Source organism: Capsicum annuum, chromosome 11 (genome assembly GCF_002878395.1).
Source record: "Capsicum annuum cultivar UCD-10X-F1 chromosome 11, UCD10Xv1.1, whole genome shotgun sequence".
NCBI classification, from domain to species: domain Eukaryota; kingdom Viridiplantae; phylum Streptophyta; class Magnoliopsida; order Solanales; family Solanaceae; genus Capsicum; species Capsicum annuum.
In genome coordinates this window covers 122,608,159-122,619,316 of record NC_061121.1, presented here as the reverse complement: position 1 = coordinate 122,619,316, position 11,158 = coordinate 122,608,159, and positions in this window count along the sequence as shown.

Below are 11,158 nucleotides of genomic sequence, written 5' to 3'. Positions count from 1 at the left end.
CAAGTTCGTCTGTTCAGTTAAAGTAGAGTTATACTATGAAGGCTCCTAAAACCTTCGCACAGGCTATAGATCCTACAACAGGAAAAACGACAGCAACAACTCCTCCCATCAAAGAGGAATTTAATTTCGTTACCACTCAGCTAACGCCAGTTCTATCCCTTGATAAAGAGTATGAAGGATAAATATTAGACCAGCTAATAAAGCCAGGCTACAATGATAAAAACTTTGTAGATACATAGAATCCGCACAAAACAAGGAGATACTATGAAGCTATCCTCGTGGACACTCACTCTATCGAAGTCAAACATTCCATGAACGAAAGGAACCCAGAATACATCGACTATTCTAGGTTCACCATCAAAAGGATATTAAAACCTTTCAACTAGTTTGCAGATCACCTGCATACCCTAATTTCCTTATCGATGCCTCACAGTCCTCAAACGTATAATTGGTATGATTACAAGTCCGCATGGTTTAATTTCTTATATGTCAGACCAGGGCACACCTGGTTTATTAAATATTGTCTGGCCATTGTAAAAGCTATTATCCCTAGATGGTTCTACGAATGGTGGATCTATTTTGGAGGAATGAAATAAATCCTCCCTCTACAGTTCATTAACAGGTTCAATGATTTCTATTCAAAAGAAGGGTGTGTAACCCTCCCAGAGCACATTTAAATGTGCAAATTCTTTATTAAAAATTGAGTTTCATATATTATATCTTGGAACTTCGCTAAAGGAGAACAAAATCGTATCAAATATTTATCCAAAGAGATAAAGGTCAAAGGCTGGACTCCCAAGACAGAAGCACCAAAGACTCCGGATAATGGAAAGACAGTTTCACCAGTTTCACCTCCAAACAATGCTTTACAAAATAAGAAGGCACTAAAAGAAAAATTGAAGAAGGCTTTGCACGATATGGAAATCTAGGAAACTAATAAAGAAGAAGTCTTAGAGCTTCTAAAAGAAGATTCTTCCACAGGATGTAGTGATAATAATGGAGAAATGCTAAATCCCAAGGGAATAACTATGGCCTATATGGACCCCTATTAAGAATAGGGAAATGACCCTTCAAAAAAGTAGAGGTTCAAAGAACTGAAACTGCTTTTTGAAAGGGCAGTCTACTGTTCCTAATGGGAATCTTATAGACAAGCTTTTCAAAAGCAAAGCACTCAGCTTTTTCAAAAGGCAAAAACACTCAACTACCTTTACAAAAGGACTGTCGGCTACTAAGAATTAATCTTAGCCTTACAATTGTACACTTTAGATGTATTTTATCTTTCATTACTGTCTATATAAGACATGTTGTAATTATAGTGAAGGCATCAGAAAATTTCCAATATAAGAAATATTCCGCTTGCCTAAACTCTCTTGTAATGTTTTCAGTTAAAGTTTGAATAAAATCTTGTAAGTTGTTTTAATTGTTTTCTTAATTATTTTAATTTTATTTTTTCCCATATTCTCACATACTTCATCGATTTATCCTCTAAGATCCTTTTATTGGTATCAGAGCCATGTTGGCAGTATATGCATTTAGCATGAGCAGCTAAGTTCATATATTGTCTAGAGCATGGGAAGACTATTTCATATAAGCTATTCACTACTTTAATATTTTAATAATGAGACTTCTAATAAATTATTTTAATATATCTTGTTCTATAATGGGGTTTATCTAAGTATGGCATATTCATTTTCTCGAAGTGTTTAAGGTGTCCGATTAATATCCGGTTTCAGATGTTGGTCAGCCTGAAAGTGTGGTCTCAGCTAAGTTAAGCATTCGACCCTGTTGGTAGTCCCGTCACTAAGATAACACTAAGTGAAAATTAGAAATAATAGCCATTAAGACTCGTTAGATCCCATAGGACATAGATATATTAAAATAATTTATTAGAAGTCTCATTATTAATAGATTAAAGTAGTGAATAGCTTATATGAAATAGTCTTCCCGTGCTCTAGACAATATATGAACTTACCGATAGTCTAGTAAAAAGTTCCGTTACCCATATAGAAATCAATTTATAGGTAGAACATACATTTTAACAATAGTATTTCCCAAATTTGATGCCACACTCTAAAATCATTTCTGCAACCTATTCAACCCAAGCCAAAAAAATTATAACGGAGTATGATGACAAAAAAGTCATGAAATTGAGAAACTCAAATGACATATAAGTATTGCAGAAGAGCTTAAAAAAATAAGCACATTTTAGAGGCAGGATCGTAAATGTAAAAAGATACATGAAGAGAAACTCAAGAAAATAAAAAGTTTAAAAGAGAGATAAAATGGTGGAATAAAAGCACATTTCCACTCGATCATACTACTAATCTATTGATGTGACATACACATGCAATATATAGAGAATGACTTCAAATGAAACATAAGTTATTCACTAATTCTATAGCTACTAAAGCTAAAACACACTAAATTTAATGGAATAAAAAAGAACTTTAAAAGGGAGTTCAAAATTCAACCTTCTCATATACAACATTCATAAGATAGTAATAAAAATGAATACTTAAAGAAATATATACAAAAAGTAAATCAAGAGCATTAAAATGACACGAGAGAGAAACACATAGTACCTTTTTACATTCAAACTCTAATAAGAGAATAAAATTAATGGATCTTTTTCAATATAATAAATCATAAAGATCTAATCTTTCTAAAAATCCCAGAAATAACCAATTATCATGGTATTGATTATGATGTTTTAAATCAAATTAAAACATATAAGTCTTATTCCTAAGGAATGGCTAAATATTCTACACGCTTGATATTAGACAACTATAGAAAATATACACATTTTTTTTTATTAAAATGATAATTGTTCTTAATAAAGTGTAATGACCCTCCAGGTCATTTTCTTAATTTTCATGCATTTTTAGAGTTCTAAGCCTTCCCACAACAACTACAAGTTATTTATGACTTGTTAGAGCTGTTGGCTTTATGATCAGACAGTTTGTTTGGATTTTAGGCTTATTTCTCTATTTTGGAGTTTTGTTGTTTAGAATTTGGTCTCAGACCAAAACTACTAGTAGATCACCTCAAATGGAAATTCCAACAGTTCCATCATCTTCTAAATGTTGATTTTGGGAAATATGGACCATTGGATTAGGTTTTGAGGCTTTCATACTCAATTTTGGAATGTGGTTTACAATAAAAATTCACTATTGGATCATGTTCATAGGGTTCCAAATGAGTTCTGAGGGTTAAAAATAAGTTTTTGACTTTGCTGGTGCATCAGGTTATAGGTGAAATTATGATCGCAAAGGGTAAATTACGATCACGACATGCATTTTATACCTTGATGATTGTGATCATGATTTCAGAGTCATGATTGCAGCTCCCGACCCCATTTTTAATCCCCTTCTTCAGCCCAATTTTTCAACACTTTTTTCATTATTTTTACACCATTTTGAGAGACAAAGGAAGGTAAAATAGTAGGAAATCATCCAAATAAGATAAGGTAAGCTATCCTAATTTGGTGATTTCCTATTAATTTCCACTCAAATTTATGGTAAATTCTTAGAAATTAGGGTTTTGAATTCCTAAACTTTAATGTTTGATTTGTTACCCGATTTGTGTAACATTTATGCTCAAATTTTGAGCATACATTCCTTATCCTTTGAGGGACCTCATGACGTGTTCCATTTTAAATTTCATTTATGGACTCTGTAGGCCCATTTTTGACTGACAAATTGATTTGACCAATTATATGGTAGTATGGGCCTCATTTGACTCCTAGTGATGCGTAGATTATGGTTTTGATAGTGTAGTGATATTTTGGGATTGAGAAGTGAAAATGGATGTTTAGTAGATGATTTAAGGATTTGTGGTTCGGCATCTAGGTAGGCTTCTGTGTACTTTACTTCACAAGATAATATGTTATATTGCATGAAAATAAGAATATTAAGATTTATTATGGATAGAACATCGTGACCTAGTCTTGATTATTGAAGTTTGGGGATTAGATGAGTGAATTAACCTGTAAGGAGAAATGCTTACTATACTCCTATGAACCCATTGTCTTCTTCTTAGATAGATATAGGATTCGTGATATGATTATGTTATTATTCTAGATTTGAGATATGATTTAGGTGTTGTAAGTGTGATTAGTATGATAGCCTTATTTGAACTATTTAGCTATCTTAAAACCATAATTTAGGTGGAGTTTACTTAATTGCTCATGTCCTAGGTGAAATTCCTATCTTAGGGATAATTATGGCTTATGTACCTCTAAAAGTCAATTTATATACCTTAGCCTAGTCTGGGGTAGAAATTGACTAAGCATGCATTTCGTGGATTAGAAGTGGGTTCCTTCGGCCCACCTTAGGCAAATACTTATGTTAGACTTGTGGACTTATTTACGCATGTTAGACAAGTTGAGACTATTGATACTTTTGTATAAGGTTACTTAGTTACTTGGTGAATGGTTATGGTTTTCCAGGATTATTATTAATGGCTCATAGCCATGATGTGTCTTTTGGATTTGATTAATGATATATCTTGTTGACATGCTAATTGATATGAATTATAGATATGATTTGGTCTATAGATATGATATACCTCATAGATATGATATGACCTACAGATATGATATGGCTTATGAATATGAGATGCCTTATAAATATAAGGTAGGTTATAAACATAGGTATTAATATAGATTCCATATACACTTAATGTTATAATTTATAAATATGAGTCTTGATATAGCTTTTTGGTGTGGATAAGAATATAATGTATGACTTTGGTGGATATACATTTGGCCTCAGGCTATGATTATGATGTTATAGTTATTTCGAGCAAATTATTGGGTCTAAGACCGTGTTTATTATATTGAATGGTATTGTTCTGGGAAGTATTCCATCTTTCTAAAGGAAATGGTCATAGTTTACCGATATATTGATGCTTAAGATTTTATTATTTGAATACTAGTGATGGCATGCATATATTTGATACACTCATGATCACTAAATATGGTAAATGGTATGATTCCAAAGAGAATATGATTTCACAAGTGTTTTTTCTAAGAAGGGGTTAAAGCCATATTTTCACATTTAAAAATAGATTACTTCATAATGGAAATCATACAATCTTAATAGGTGACTAATGTGCATTGAGATTGAAAATAATGTTATAAAGATTTGGCAGAGGCAAATTTTAATCCATAGTTTTAATATTATAATTTCATCGATCGAGCGAGATTCTATTCTTTTATGCACTCCTATGATAATTTAGTCTCAAAGTTTACCTAGGACAATGCATTTACAAATTTAAACTCTTTTAGCCTATGATCTTGTCATTTACTTATATATATACATATACCTATATCTCTGGTATTGATGATATGAGTTGTGAGTCAAGCTCGATGATTGATGATGATATTGATGATATGAGTTATGACTTAAGCCTGATGATTGATGATGGTATTAAAGATATAAATTTTGGTTCCAGCCCGTTGATTGATGATGTTGACGATATTAATGATGTTTAGTATATATATTATAATATTGATATTATATATATGCATATATAGGTTCAAATACAAATATTAATTATACTATTAATGATGATATAATGGTTAAGATATTATAGATATACCTTGTATTTATTCATGTATGTGCATTGCATATCACCAGTATAAACCTATATCTATCAGTAATATAGGGGGTCACATAGGTATCTATCTGTATGAGTGTTGCTTGCAGTATATTGTAAGGGGCTTATATCTACCAGCCTTATGGGGGTTGCATTAGTATAGGCTTAGACTGTTGTTTTCCTGAGTGTCGATTGAACTTTTTGAGCCTATAGAGGGAGGTTTATAAAAGGCTCAGTTAGGTATTGTGTGTCCTGATTAGCCGGTTACTCGTATTGTTATTTTTACCTTTGATTATTACTGTAAGTTCTAATATTGTTAGTTTGTAACAGGTTTATTATTGGGTTGGTATTTTAATTTGAGGTATAGTTTTGGCTCTTTTACTTTGTAGTTATATTTATATTCTTGATTATCCATTCGGTAGGTATTATAGTTTTAGATCCTAATATTCTGAGTCCTTTCTTTACTATCTCTTTATTTTAATAGTCATCTCATGCCTAGACATATGGATTAGTGACCCTGATGATATTAGTACTAGCTTTCACTATGATTATGAGACCTAAAGGTACTATTATAATGAGTTAGGCTGTACCATTAGTCATCCTAGTTTTTCTATATATACATCTATATATATGTAGTTAAGGCATTATTTTATACCCCTTTCTTCCTTTATTATTCAAAATGTATTTTTTATTTCCTTACTTTGTATACTATTATACATCCTTCTTTTGCCCCTTTACTCTTATATTGGTCACTGATATGGTATAATGTTGTGGTTCTTGAGTATCGCTAGAATGGGATAGTTCATCCTTCATACTTCTTAGCCTTACTATGTTAGTTTATTGGACATGAATTGGATAAATTATCCATTTTATCTCATTAGATTTATTATGTAGAATGTTGGATATTTGGGTGTAGTTCACCTTTCTGTTTATATGTTATTTATAATTGCTTTATCATTAGAGCTCAGTCGACAGTTGCCTATTGAGTACTATATGTTTAGTACTCATACTACACTGTTGTAGCCTACAGATCATAGTATGGTTACCACCATTATTGTGTGCATCGTGTGTAGCAACTATGATTTGGAGATGTAGGGTGAGCTCCTGGAGTTTTGAGTATTACTTTCCTCCCTCTTATGTACTAGACTAGTCTTTATTTTGTATTCTGGTTGTATTACATCATTTGTATCCTCGTTAAGAGTAGAATCTTTTGTACTGATTCCACTAGCTTTTGGGATTAACTTATGTATTTTAGTCAGTTAGTACATCTATTCTGCATTTTTTCCTTTATTCTCTTGGTAGTTTGTTACTAGTAGTTTTGGACTATGGGGTTGTCTTACCTACTGGTGGGTTATAGTAGGTGCCATCGTAACCTGGGAAATTAGGTCATGAAAAATTGGTACTAGAGCCAGATTTACCTGTATATTGCTATAAGAGCTAAATGCTTAGTAGATTTTTGTAGATCAGTGCAGAGATGTCCATAACCTATCTTTGAGAGGCTATAGGGAATTCTTAGAAAATTCATTTCTTGACTCTTTGTCTTGTGTCCATATTGCTATGAGCCTTAAGAACATTTTTAACTCTACTCTGCCATAGAAGGATAATGTCAGTGGGGTTTACGATCATGTCAACCTTTTGAGATTCAGTATCGGGGATCCTGAGTCATAGTGCAAATCCCTTAAAACCATCGATGACATTTGGTTCATTGAGTAATTCTTAGGCAAGAGTTCGATTGGCTGGTGTTCATCATGGTTCCTTATTAGTTTTGAAGTATGAGATTGGGTTTCTTGAGTGGGCTCGGCATTTTTCTATGCTATATCCTTCTGAGCAATAGATTGTGTGGAGATATTTTAGAGGATTAGAATTACTACTACATTTGCTGTTGGAGCACTTGATAGTTGTTGGGTCTTCCTTTTATAAGGTTGTTGATTATACAAGGGCCATAGAGTAATCATACATTGATACTTATGGAGGTAGTAGTAAAAGGCTATGTCATTAGTGTAGCGCTGTTGGTATTTTATCTGGAGTGAGGATCCTTCTAGTGGGGCTCAACATCACTTGCATCCTATCTATTCTGCATAGGTAGTGTTTCAGATTTTAGGTGACTCTCTGTTAGTCATGATGTCTATAGTGGATAGAGTTATTATCAGACCTTACATCATTTATGGTATGGGTATTCAAAATATGATAACCATTTAGGATTAAAAGGGAAATATCTCAGAGTATTCCAGGGGCTTGTTTTGTAGCAAGATAGGAAAGTAGTCCAAAGAGTGCCCCAAATGCAAGTTGGTTGTTCAAATATAGTTAGCATGTATTCCCTACCAATGTAGAGTTATTGAGGTAGGGTATGACTACATAAAGCATGATCATGGTAGTAGAGAGTCCTCTCAACATCAGTTGACCATCCATTTGGGCTTAGTTCATGTTTCTCACTGGGTTAGGGCTTCACAAGTTTGCTATGACTTTAGAATGCTCATTCAATGGTCTAAAGAGTTTCCCCGATATGGTATTAATAGTCATTCAGCTCATTAAGATCATCCTTATGATGTTGTGGCACCTTCAGCTAAAGCTAGTATGCTTGGCGCATTAGGTGATGATTCAGTTGGCCGATCCGAGTTTGTATCCATTCATATTTATTCTCTAGTAGACCCATCAGGCATGTAGTTATAGATTTCACCATGATAGGTGTGCCTTTATTTACCATATTAACCTTTTTATTTATGTATATTGGGGTTTTCATACATATCAATAATTATATTCCTTAATAAGTTCATATTGGTTGTTGTGTGCTTTGTTATTAAATTCATGATTATATGATTACCCCTGCGAATTATTTCCTTTAGTAGTGGATTAAGTAGATTAGTGTTGATATATCCATGGGGTGTAGCATTTTGGTTTGAATCCCATTTACCTTGGCATATTAGCCTTATTATGGACCTTGAGAGGTACTTGCTATTGATTTTCATTTTGGTACCTCTTTTTCATTATATTGAAGTTTATATTATTATTATTATTGTTATTATTTGATGTAATTTATCTTCTCTTGGTATATGGCTAGACTATTATCATCTAGATAGAATCTCCCCTTTCTTTGTTGTTCTTATTTGTTGACTTGGGTAAGCTAGCTATGCTGGATGATTTCTCTATTATTGTGAGGTGAGGTTAGTTATTTTTCTCTTTAATTAGTTGTACTTGACCAATTGTTGAATGAATTATGGTATCAAAGGTAGGTTGATCATCTGTGGTTCTACTATGTTTCTAGAGTTCATAATTTGTTTATATTGTCCATTCTTGAGTTTGGGATTCTGGAGCTTTCCTTTTTAGGTTGGGAAGGGTCACGTGTTGTCTATCTCTCTATATATAGCCTATTTTTGAGCTTGATCAGTTTGGTGTCAATTCTTCCAATTTGGCTAGTTAATCGCTCGATACTAGTTTTGATGTGAGTGTCAAGGAATTTTAGATTCATCTTTCTAGTTTGTTGAGTTCGTCCCTTACAGGCAGTTTGCTCTTGGTATTAGTGAAGAGTTGGATGCTCTATGAACATTGTATTATAGTTCTTGTCTAAGTATATTTTGAGAATTTGAGATGGGTGGTATTTCTTGTGATTGCTTCCTAAGTTGGAAAAATGGAAATTCCTTATCTTGAGTTGCTTGGTTCCTATTATGGTTGTGGTTTTGACACTGACATTGGTGTCGAGCTTGGTAGTTTTTTCCACTGCAAGGTGATTTATGTGTTAAGTAAGTTATGGTAGTCCTACTTAGGTGGGTTTAGGAAATCCTTGTTTTGGAATTTGTTTTTCCTGATAAGACTTGGTGGAGTAATTGTCCTTGGTGTTATGTGCCTATGAGTATTCTTTGCTAAGATGGGGTATTGGATTGATTAGTTTCTGTCTAAGGTTTTATTTCTTTGAGTTGTTGGAGTTTTTGATATTACTAGTGTGATTTGTAGTATTGGTGAGTTCTTGAGTAGGTTTTGATGATTCATGCCCTTTAGCAGAGATGGAGTTGATTTCTTATGGTTTAGCTGGTAATTTATTATTTGCGGTGATTTTGTTCTCCAGCTATGTTTTGAATTCCGCTCGGCATGATTTAGTTTGGATGTGTTTGATTCGGACAGTATGGTTTATTTGAGTGCTTAACCTTCGTTTTGAATTGTTAGCTCAGTTTCAGATTTGACACCTTGGAATGACGATTTGGGAGTTATGATAGAGTTGGAATATGAATGCCTACCCATATTTAGATTTAGTTTAGGTAGTTGAGATCGTGCAGTTTAGCCTTGGTGTTAAAATTTCCTCTTAAAGTTTTTGAGTTTGAGTGCATGTTTTGCTTCAGAATCATATCAGTTAGAATTTCATATATAGGATAGCTGAGCCTACTCCGTAGTTACCTATTCGGTCTTCTTGTGTTCGGATAGAGTATGGTTGATAGGTGTTCAAGTGATTGTCCATGGACATGGTATTGGTTCCTTCAACTTTCACCTAGGATTTTCTTAGCTTTCGTAGAGATTTTGGATGATCTACTCAATGGGAGTAGTATAGTTGAGTTTGATTTAGAGTTTTATTCTTAGTTGATGGGACATCCTGAAGCAGATTGTTCAGTGATATAGTAAATGAGGTGAGGTTTTGTGGTTTGGCCTTGATGTAGGATTCTATTCACTTTTCTTCATATATTAATTATGATATATATTGAGTGTGAATATAGATGTAAGGCTTGATGATGAGTAGGATAACTTAGCCTTGATATATTGATATTTAGGGATTAGATTAGGTTTTTGGGCCCTTAAGATGGCATATTTATAACCTTTTTGTATACTATTGCCTTCCCACTTTAGTTTAGATTAGTTATAGCATGGATATGGTATAATGCTATGTTTGGAATATAGTTTTAGCTGTTGAACAATAATTTGTATATTTTGCCTTATTGTGCTAGTGTGGAAGTCTTGAAATTGTAAGTTGGGTAGAGTTGACTTGAGTACCCTTGTTTCTAGTCGAAGTTGCTATCTTAGGCTTGAATATGGCTTACTTGACATCTAGATGATGAACTAGATACCTTATCCTAATTTGGGGCAAAATATTCTCAATTATGGAAATTGTAGATTAGAAGTAGGATCATTCGGCCCACTTAGGCCTATGCTTACTTAACTCTTGTGAACTTAGTGTGAATGTTAGACATAGATGAGTTTATTAAACCTTAGAATAAGGTTACATCATAACTTGGTAATTTCTATTGATGTTCCTGGATGGTGGCTTTTGAGTTATTGGTTATGATACTTCTTATGGAAGTTATATTGGGCATTTAGAGATGATATTCCTCCTAGATATGTTATGTGTCCTATAGAGATGCTATTTCTTCTAAGAATTGATAGTTGACCTATAGAGATGCTATTTCCTCTTAGACTTGATGGTTGGCCTACAAAGTTGCTATTTTCTTTAGTCATGATTGTTGGACCTATAGAGACGATGTTCCTCATAGCTATGGAAATTAGCCTAGAGAAGTGATATTCATCGTAGTCATGATGTATGACCTATTGATATAAGACCTCCTATGGATGATTACATGTC